The sequence below is a fragment of the Sinocyclocheilus anshuiensis genome, unplaced genomic scaffold (genome assembly GCF_001515605.1).
Source record: "Sinocyclocheilus anshuiensis isolate Anshui unplaced genomic scaffold, SAMN03320099.WGS_v1.1 scaffold728, whole genome shotgun sequence".
Lineage (NCBI taxonomy): Eukaryota > Metazoa > Chordata > Actinopteri > Cypriniformes > Cyprinidae > Sinocyclocheilus > Sinocyclocheilus anshuiensis.
In genome coordinates, this window is record NW_015555767.1 from 1,158,249 (window position 1) to 1,168,937 (window position 10,689).

The 10,689-nt window shown below is 36.1% G+C and overlaps 1 protein-coding gene across 6 annotated transcripts in view; it reads right to left on the bottom strand.

Annotated features, from left to right (window-relative positions):
* The window catches only part of LOC107674216 (catenin delta-1-like), a 41,660-nt gene extending 36,133 nt beyond the window's left edge, over positions 1-5,527 (bottom strand). For 3 of the 6 annotated variants that reach the window (XM_016468125.1, XM_016468124.1, XM_016468121.1), the window contains exon 1: positions 5,152-5,505. The gene's annotated coding sequence lies outside the window, so the exon portion shown is untranslated. Of the gene's footprint in view, positions 1-5,151 lie in introns of all 6 variants that reach the window. The other 3 variants (XM_016468127.1, XM_016468123.1, XM_016468126.1) reach the window with 3 other exon arrangements.
* Positions 5,528-10,689: the final 5,162 nt, after the last annotated feature.

The following is a 10,689-nucleotide window of genomic DNA, read 5'->3' on the forward strand; positions in this document are numbered from 1 at the left end:
ATATAAGAGGCTGACAATTAGCTGAATATATAGCCTACTTGTTTAATTAGTGACACTTAGCCTGTATTTTAAAATCTTTATTTGAATGTGGCAATTAACATTTTTATTTTAAAACCTTAATTTGAATATGGCAACATAATATTGCGCTCTACAATATTTCTATGAATAAATCTCTGACAGAGACTATCAGCCAATCACTGTGTGCATAGTTCGTAAGTATGCTGACATCATCCATAGCAACAAGGTCAACCCCGCCCTTACTCTTAGCTTAAGACTTCTCTCTATTCCTTAGTAAAAGTTTGTCTCAGCAGCTTTGTGAATAGGTTTTAAGAGAAAACTCTTAGCTAAAAACTTTTACTGCTATTTAGGAGAACTCTTAGCGGTAAGATAAAATGTTTTGTGAATATGGGCCCAGATCTGCGCTTAAGAACACAACTTTAATATGCATTGTTCAGAGGCAAGATGAAAAGAAAATGCCACGTAAACTTTTCTAAAGATAGCCAGTTTCCCTAAGAGATACATTCATATAAACGCCTAATCTAATTGTATCGCGATTTGTTTGGCATCTCAACCGATTTGAATCATTGATTCAACCATATTCACACTCAACCATATTTGAATCGATTTTCAACCAGCTCGTGGTTAATCGTTAGTGAAGATGTCAAATTTCCTAGGCCAGCATCACTTTTGGCCACTACTATATGGCAGCTCTTTGACTTTCCAACTGACCGTCAAACCATGCTGCAAAAACAAGCCACTTTTATGAGGATTGTGGGCTTTCCTGGAGTTGTTTGAGCTGTTGATGGAACTCATGTTCACATCAGTGCTCCAACTGCAAACGAGGAGACATACCAATAGAAAACAATTTCAAAACATCAGTAACAATTTATGATAATTTAGCACAATGCAAAGCATTTTTTTTAAATAAATGTAAATATTAAAATATTTCAGTGTCTTAAATAATGTTATTGTCGTTACATTAAATGTTTAGTGTTGTGCTGCTGTGACTTCATATGAGCAGGCTCACTATTGGCTGTTTCAGAGGTCGAGGGCAGCCATTTTGGGTTGACATTCTTGTAGCCCCTAGTTTGCGACACTTAAGTGTCACCTCAGTCAACACTTAAGAATCAGTCTTAGACTTTACTAAAAGTTGCTTTTAGCTTATTTATACATATCTCCTACTCTTATGAAAGTCCTACTTGTAACTAAGAATTTTTTGACACTTAAGTCAAAGCATTTCTGAGAAGTTTTATACATACGGGCCCTGGTCAAATGCCAGACCATATTAAAAAAAGCATGATTCATAATGCAGCAAAACACCTTTATACACATACCAACATGAGAATTCTGATAATAGACCTTCATCAGTGTAGAGTCATATTTAATTTTTGACAGGAATGAAAACAAGGCTGTGAGGGACAGAAGTATGGTGCGTTTAATGGACTGTACTGTTGTTTAACAATAAAACCGATCTTTGGAATGACTAAATGTCTTTGAGACAACATTCGGTAGACAAAACTCTATAAAACAGTTTGAAAGTTTAAAAGAGAGTTATAAAATTACGTGATCTAGGACTCTTATGCCACTGTAAAAACTAAGTCTATCGCTCACAGCCTTGTTTTCATCCTCGTTAAATTCAATACGGCGTCTAACCTGACTAAGGTGTATAGCATAGTACTATTTCACCACACATCATGCATGCTTCTGGGTTCCTGCTGACTCAGACAATGCTGAAACGTAAAGAGCAACACCATCAGCACTGGCTTGGCTCCAGTCTAATGCTCAGTGAACTTTGGTACACATGCAGCCAACTGATCTGCAAAAAGCCATGCGCTTTAACCAACTATAACTCTAACTGCATTCAGTGTGTGTTAAAGCCTCAAAGCATTTGGGAAGTATCTACTAACCTTTTCTGCACAGACACGTCAATTAGCCATTACACATTGACATTATAGCCTTTACTTCTCATTCAAACAGCTTGCAGTCAGAGCGCAGAGACCCGGAAATGGGAGTGCTGGTGACGTAACGCTTTTTAAACATCAACCTGAGGCCGTTACTGCAGGTAAAAGGTAACAAGGAGGGGCAGACTGTCCTCTCTTCCTGTAATGACGTTGCCTGGAATTTGAAAACCTAAAGTGTAGTGTTGTAACCCCTGAGGAAAAGAGAAGGATGTGCTTTTTTTTTTTAAATCATGCTTGGAAGAACTATTACCAGCATGATTTCTCTCCACAAAGTTCTTTCCTTTGGAAGAACTGCAAAAGAACAAGTGGTACTATATTTCTACTTTGGCCAAATTGCTTTAACAGAGACATAATTCATATATTGGACCTTTTTTGATAGAACTGTAAAATTATTCTTATGAACATCTTATGAACATTTATAAGTACATAGGATTTCCCTATACATTTGGAAGAATAACTCCGTTATTAAGCAAGCAAGTCCCTCAGCTCCTATACAACTTGCATAAAGTCAGCAAAACTATAACTCTTTAGTAGTTATTACTCCCAAACTGGGTTAGATGGGATCAACTTTAATGACAAAAACAAATTTTTCAAAACCAAAATAACTTTTTGGAGATTGCTGTTGCCAGTAATATGTTAAAGACTGGCTGGTTGGTTCTTCTCAAATATTGTATTAAAATAAGATAAGAGGTCTACAGTAAGATTTTACACACCATCAGTCCTGTCAGTTCTTTCATCGCTATTTAAGCTGCCATTGACAACACAATGTTTAAAGAGATAGTTCATCCAAAATTAAAATTGTCATCAATTACTCTCCCTCATGTTGTTTCAAACCTGCATGACCTTTTCCTCTGTGGAATATAAAAGACAATATTTTGAGATTTTTTTTTCTCTCCGTACAAGTCAATGGTCACCCAAACTGTTTGGTTACAAACATTCCTCAAAACATTATTTGAGGTCTGCAAAAGAAAGTCATACAGGTTTGGAAGTACATGAGGGTATGTAAATTATGACAGAATTTTCTTTCCTGGGTGAACCATTGCTTCAAGAAAAAAAGCTGTGGCATATTGTGAATATAGTCACTGTCCCAGCATGCAGTGGAACGCCTTATTGCTTGATTACCAAGATTACTACATATTAAAAATAAGAAAATGTATTAAAAAAGCTAGCAACATAAATGACAAAGTCTTGAATTTATTCTGTAAGTTCTGTAATTGTTTCAATTTAACTTCATAAGAAAAAACAAATAAAAAAATAATATTAATTAGAAAAGGTCTTGAATTTATTCTGTAAGATCTGTCATTTTTAGCTAAACTTCATAAGCAAAAAAATAAATTTTTAATAATAATAAGTATTATTATTATTATTACTATTACATCTTTGTAATGTACTACACTGATTTATTTTTTACATTGATGCACACTACAATTCAATACTCCATTATGATGTACTGGTATGCTATGTTAACCGTCTTTTGCATGTATGTTAGTACGAAATAATTAAACAGTGTTTTTAAAAACAGCGCTGTGTCCTTCCGCGTTTGAAAGACACACCCTGCTGTTAACAACATTAGAGCCGGTCATTACCGCGGTCAAACTATTTGGTTACCCGTCCTTGAGGAGTCGTCTTCAAAGACACACCTGCCCTCACAGTTTTTTACTCATTCTTCACTAATTCGGAGGATCGAACTTCCTCTATGGGTGGGGGGCGTCTTAAATCGGGCGAGTGTACACACGTATCGGCCTTTTCAGGTCAAGGTAAGCGAGTAGGAAAAATCCCAAACAGCATCATGAGCGGCACTGAATCACGCCGAGAGTCTCGGACGACTCGTGAGGTAAAGCACACACATACAGTGTAACCTGCTGCTTCACGCGGGTTGTGTGTAAATGAGATTCACTGTTAACACACACACACACACACACACACACACACACACACAGGGAGAGAGAGAGAGAAAGAGAGAGAGCCGCGCCTTTCCCTTCCCCCACTCACACCCTTGCACTAAAATACTAGCTCAACAGGTTCCCAAACTTTTTTCCCGTAATGATTATTGCGTATACCCGATGACTTAACTGACCGAATTTCGCCCTCTTCTGGGAAAAAAAGCCGCAGATAGGAGTCAAAGTCAAGTAAACCTGAGAAACACAGCGCCGTGGCACCTGTGAGGCTCAGAGCAGGTAAAGCAGGAGTGGCGAACGCGATACTACATACTTGAACTCAAAACATGTTAATCTCGACGCAAAAACACTGTGTAAAAATCATTTTCAAATCCAATACATTACCTCCCAGTTGGAAATCCTGTTATTTTGATTTCAATTAAATCTACTAATTCGTTAAGAGTCACTTGTATTTATTACATTTAAATAAATAACACACACACACCCCCCACTGGATACTATATTTGGCAACTTTTGGTATTCTCCATAAACTATGCTTTAAATTACTTCCGCAAACTCAGGTGTGTTCATGGGCCTTGACCCGCTTTACTTCAATGCAGTGAACGTTTCAACCTCACTGCCATTTATTCACCCACAGATGCATTACTATCCACTTTAAATTCACATCTAGATTTCGATAACACCTATAGTTAGTTCTAAATATATTACGGTCCTAAACGTGCAAAAAGAAAGAAAAGTTCCACTGATATCTATAAACCGTTGAAATGGTCACATTATAACGTTAGATATGAGGCACTGACGCTAATCTAAATCAGTTTCTGTATTCATTTGTAGAAATTATGCCTTGAACATTATTATAATTAAATACAAAAACGGTGTCATATTTACTTACGCACATAAAACAAAAGAGTTCTCAAAACCAGTAACGTAACTTTATCTGTTCTGTTTATCCTGGATTTCTGCAATAAGGTTGGAAAACCACCGAAATGCTCCGCTCCCGGTTAATACTTTCACAAAGCCTGCGTTACAATAGCAAGAAAAGACTACGCACTCGATCTAGAGGTGAACTTTGAGGAATTTCAAGGAAACAAGCTCCCTCCGTCCCAAAGATCCTCCTCACGCTCGTGCCATTTCGATTAGCACGGCAGCTAACTCCACTAGCCTGCTAACATGGAGAGCTGGCTAACTTTGTTCTACTCCTCAATTACGAGGCCAAACAGGGAAAACCAGAAGACCACAAAGAAAGCCATCAGAGAGATCAGAACAAACAGAAGAGTTTCCATAGAGTCTACCTTTGTTTTTGGTTTCGTTAAAGTCCCGATGTGAGGTCGTGGCCTATCGAAACGGGCTTCTCTATGGCCAGTTTCAGATTTTCCAAGCGGTAGGACGTGATTGTAATTCCAAACGTTTGCTGCTCTATATTTGGGCGTTTCAGCCCCACGCTACGCCAGACGCATCTGCCCTATTTTATGAGTTCGCTTTCTATCGAGTGGCCTGTAACGCGTTTCTCCTGATGAAGCAAAACAAAGAAGAAACCTGAGATCAACAAATTCAAGCAGTCTTTTTAAAAACCCACCAATCTATCTGGCTCCCCTTGTTCACTCCTCTCTTTGCTCGTCGTCCCACCGTGAAGCGTCTGACCCCTCCTCTGTGGAACAGGAGTTCACCGAGACCGCTTGGGCGGGGACACGACTGACTTTTCAATATGCAAGCGAAAATAAAAACGCGATATTACACTGCAGAATTGTTCTTTAAATGTAAACGCAGTTATTCGTCGTCGTGTGATGACTTAAGCTATCAGACACCGCTGCACTGTAGTTGATATGTCACGAAACAAGGACTTTTCGCTGCACCTGTGAACCTGCGATATTACGGATTGCTTGCAATCGGGAGCTGCGAGAATTCTACAATATCAACCACAACGGAATCGTTTATGGGAAACAAATCAGAATATACACGGCAAAGAAATATAGATCATAAAACAAACAACAAAGAAATAAATAACATTAGGCCTATACACTACACTTTTCACACGATTTAACGTATTGTTTATTAAATCCTTCCTTTGTTTATTAATTAATTTATCAATACAGCAATCTATCACATGGCCTACTTCAGGTTTTTTATTCATGTATCATTTTCCGATTTTGCATATAGCCTACAGTTACTCATTTCTGTATTTTTTTTATTTCGTCATTTATTTAGTTTTTTGTTTATTTCTTTATCCTGTATGATGATATGAAAATCAAATAATACTTGAAGCACCATTTAAGGTTTCTCAGGTTACAGTTCTCCAAAGGGTCCAACCAGTGTAAATCAAGTATCTTTTCATTTATACCCTGCACCTGCAATGGAAAATTACTGTCAAAATTAGAGGCAAGACAATGGCTTAACTATTTAGCCTGATTTTAGATTTTGAATTTCATTATTCTTTTAAGTAAAGTCATCACATGCATTTTTCAATATGAACTATGAGGAATATGAAATATGAAGTTGGTTAATTTACAATTTTACTTTTAGTGGAAATTATTATTATTTTTTTGTGTTATGCGAATCTTGATGGACTTGTCACCACTACACAGAACTGACATTGCATTCAAAACATATGAATTATTAATGCCTTGGTCCATCTAAGACCATCTCAGTTTGCACGTCTTTTGCTCAGAAGACTTCCTGAGGTTACCAGATGGATATGTCACTTGAAGGGTTGGGAAACAGGCCATTTTATAATTACAAGAAGAACTAACCTTAAACAGTGATATTGGGTGTTTGCTTTCAAACAAGCTTTTTAAAGACTGATGAAAGGTTATCTGTAATTTTTTGCCCTGTCAGACAGAACAATTAAAGCAAAATAAATAGATAATTCTGACAATATCACACAGTTAATTAAAGGGCAATAAAAAGTGTGGTTATAGACATAGGCCTAAATTTATAGACGCACTATTGATGTCAATCTTAGTAATATAAATTTGAATTCAAAAGTTCAAATGTTATCTATTACTTCCACAACAGTCAACTAATTTCCTATATTTATCAGTTAGCTCGAATCAGACTCATGATGATCTGTCACTGGTGGGTCAATGAAGCATCAGTCATATCTAGTCAAAGTCATCTGAACCTTTCAGTTCATCGTGGGATATTACAGTAACACTGAGTTCCCCACCAAGGGAATCAAGCTCAGCTGATGTTAAAACTCAGTTCAGTTGATGTTAAAACTAACCTCAACACAACCAGATAGGGTGGGAGTTTGTGGATCCAAGCGCTCAGTAGTTGAGTCAGAGTCGCCCTACTAGTGGCAAATACAGGAGCCCACAGTAGCTCCTGATAGGTTCATAGGTCACTCCCTTGACCCTAGGGCACACAAAAATGTTCAGCAGCCAGAAAATAGAGAATTCCACGTTTGTCCATGTGCTGTTGCACATTGGTGTCAGGTCACATGGTGTATTGTTATAGCCACCAGGCAGTTTGTTGCCAGAACTAGTCCCAGCAGGTTAGGGACCAGTTTAAATGTGATTCAGCAGAGGCTTAGGATCAATACTCCATTTCTGCTTAATTGCTATCTTTTGGTATTTTTGTTTCCTTTTAGTTTACCTTATTATGCATCCGAAGGTATTTTTAAATTGTTTATGTAGGAAATGTATTGTTTTACAATATTTCTGGCTACTGTCTTTGTGATCAAATAAATGCAACCTTGGTGAGCATAAAATCTTACCAAATTCAAAGTTTTGAATAGTAGTGTATGCCCACTCGGCTCTATTGTTTATTCTGTGCCTGTTTAACAGTTCCTGATGTTCTCTCCGAATGCCACAATTAAATCTCAGATAAGGTCAGGTTGGAATCCATGACCATTTCAAGGACCGACAAGACAAATAAACAAGGACCGGAAAAAAACAATATGAGACATTCATAGGACCTTATTAACAGTTTATTTTAAAGGGGTCATATGATGCGATTTCAAGTTTTCCTTTCTCTTTGGAGTGTTACAAGCTGTTCGTGAATGAAGAATCTTCAACAAAAATATGTAACCAGTTATAAATTCAAGATGTGGCATATTTCACATATAATGCAGTGTTTCCTCGAAAAGGTACCTGAGATATATCCTCATCAAATAGCAGGCCACCAATGAGGAGCTAGAAACAAATCCACTATTAAGGCATTTTACTTTACCTTGTCACTTCTAATAACGCTTTTTCAGTAAAATGTCTATTTCCTGTTGTACTCTAGAATGAGAACTGGGATGATGGATTTGTTTCTTAAAAACACAAAGCCTTTCACTTCACAAGACGTTAAATGATGGACTAGAACCATATGAATTACTTGTCGATTATTGTGATGTTTTTATCAGCTGGTTGAACTCTCATTCTGACGGCACCCATTCATTGCAGAGGATCCATATTTCTCCAAATTTGTTCAGATGATGAAACAAATTCATCTATCTTGGATGGCCTGAGGGCGAGTACACTTTCAGCAAATAGTTGCGAAAAAGCAAGACAGATCTGATTAAAAGTGTTTCATTGAACTGATGAGAAGAGAATGCAGGGAGGTTAAGATCAGTTGCAGAATGTTTATATTTGCCGAATTTGGCAGTGTATGAAATAATTGATTAAACTGCATGGGGCACAACAGATGACTCCTGATGTTGAGCAGAGCAAGTGAGTCATGAGAGGGCTGGTTAGGGTTCTCATGGCTCCATCTAATGTTCACCAGTGGAAACTACAGTGGGGCCCTCTCAGTACTTACAGGAATATTTTGCCCAAAAATGAAAATTTGATGAAAATATACTCACCTTTAGGCAATCCAAGATACAGATTAGTTTTATTTGGAGGAATTTAGCATTTCATCAAATGGATCCTCTGCAGTGAATGGGTGCTGTCAGAATAAGAGTTTAAACAGCTGAAAACATCACAATAATCCACAAGTATATCTGTTTTGGACTGTTTTTGCTTGTAAACAGTGCTTGATCTGTGCATATTTCGCTGCTGATTCAGATGAGACAACTTTTTCACTGGTGAATGGATTATGGATAGAGGAGTCATATCGTATGGCCATATTTTGACAGATTTGTTTATTACAAACACAGCTTTTCACTTCATAATATGTTAATTGAAGGACTGCAGTAGTGTGGATTATTTGTGGATTATTGTGATGTTTTTATCAGCTGTTTGGACTCTCATTTTGATGGCACCGACAACCTTTTACACATATAATAAGTGTATTTTTATGTCCTTTAGCACCTGCATCACACAAAGACAGTACAAGCTCTCATGATCAAACACACAAAGCTTTAATGTCTACCCACAAGAGGGAGCCAGATGGCCACAAGATTTAATTATCTGTTCAACCAGGCAGGACAGATGTAGGTCAGGAACTGCAAGTCCATTACATGTTTAACCTTACCTGGTTGCTTCCTTCGCGTTCTCATGCTATGCATCTCTTTAAGTCTTCCATCAGCGCAGCGGTTACCAAAATGTTCTTGCAATAAACATTAAATAAACATTTTAGAAATATAAAATAAATGTATATAAAATAAACATGAGTAAACAAAATATACAAACAGACAAAATATAATGGGTATAATATTAGCTAAATATAGCTTAAAACAAGATGTCACTCACTTTTTTCTTGCAATAACTTGGAACAGGATTGCAGTGTTGAGCTTAATGAATGCAGTCAATACTACAATTTAGGTAAAAAGTGCCATTGGAAATACTGTAAAATAAATAATGGAAACAGGTGTTTTACTACAATTTTGAATGTCTTTTTGTCAAAGGTAGCCTATAACATTGCTTCATCTAATCTATAGATTGACAAAAAAGTACTAGATAGATAGATAGATAGATAGATAGATAGATAGATAGTTTTTGGTCAATCTACAATCTAGTGGGCTTTATTTAAATATATATATATTTAAATATATTTAAATAATTATTTTAAAATAACTGGTGTTGGCTGTTGCCAATACATTTGTAATATTAGTACCAGAGGCGGACAAAGTACTCAACTCCATTACTTGAGTGAAAGTACGAACTAAACGTGTTCTCGTTCACTTGTTATTACCTTTGGGTAATTGCCAGGCTCATGAACGCGCATATATGGAGGACCAAACCTGCAAAAACAATAAATAAATAAATACACAAATAAATAAATAAATGTGCAAATAAATAAATAAATGTGTATAAATACACAAATTCTTGTTTAAATACATATAGAAATAATTAAACATGTGACGAAAGTAGGCAAATAAATAAAATAAATTGGTGGGCAAATGGAAAATGTTTAAGGAAATGCTAAACTCATCCTATTTATTTTCCTTTAATCACTCATTTATTTCTGAATGTAGCAAAATATGCCATAATTTAAAGCTCAATAGCATTTGAGAATGACTCACAGTCATAAAACCAACTGTAAAGTGTTAATGTAGGTGTCAACTATAATGCACACCTTTTAGATTTTTGATATTTATTAAAATAAATGGTAAATTCATATCTCCACTGTAAAAAAAAAAAACTTCCTGTAGAAATTACAGTAACTAACTGGCAGCAGTTCGCTCGTAATTTACTGTAATTTTATTTTTTAGCAAAAATACTGTATTTTATTTTACCGTGTCATTTAACTTGCTGTAAATGTATTTACAGTGTAATATTGTTTAACTGTAAAATATTTTATTATTGTATTCATTTTTTGGTCCTTTCTTGAGTAATGCATTTTAAAACAATAGAAAACATACTGTTATACTGTAAAGTTCACTGTAATTGGTTTGCTTCACTTTTCAGTTACTGTAAAACTATATGCACAAATTGTAAAATTAGCAGTTCCATTAAATAACAATG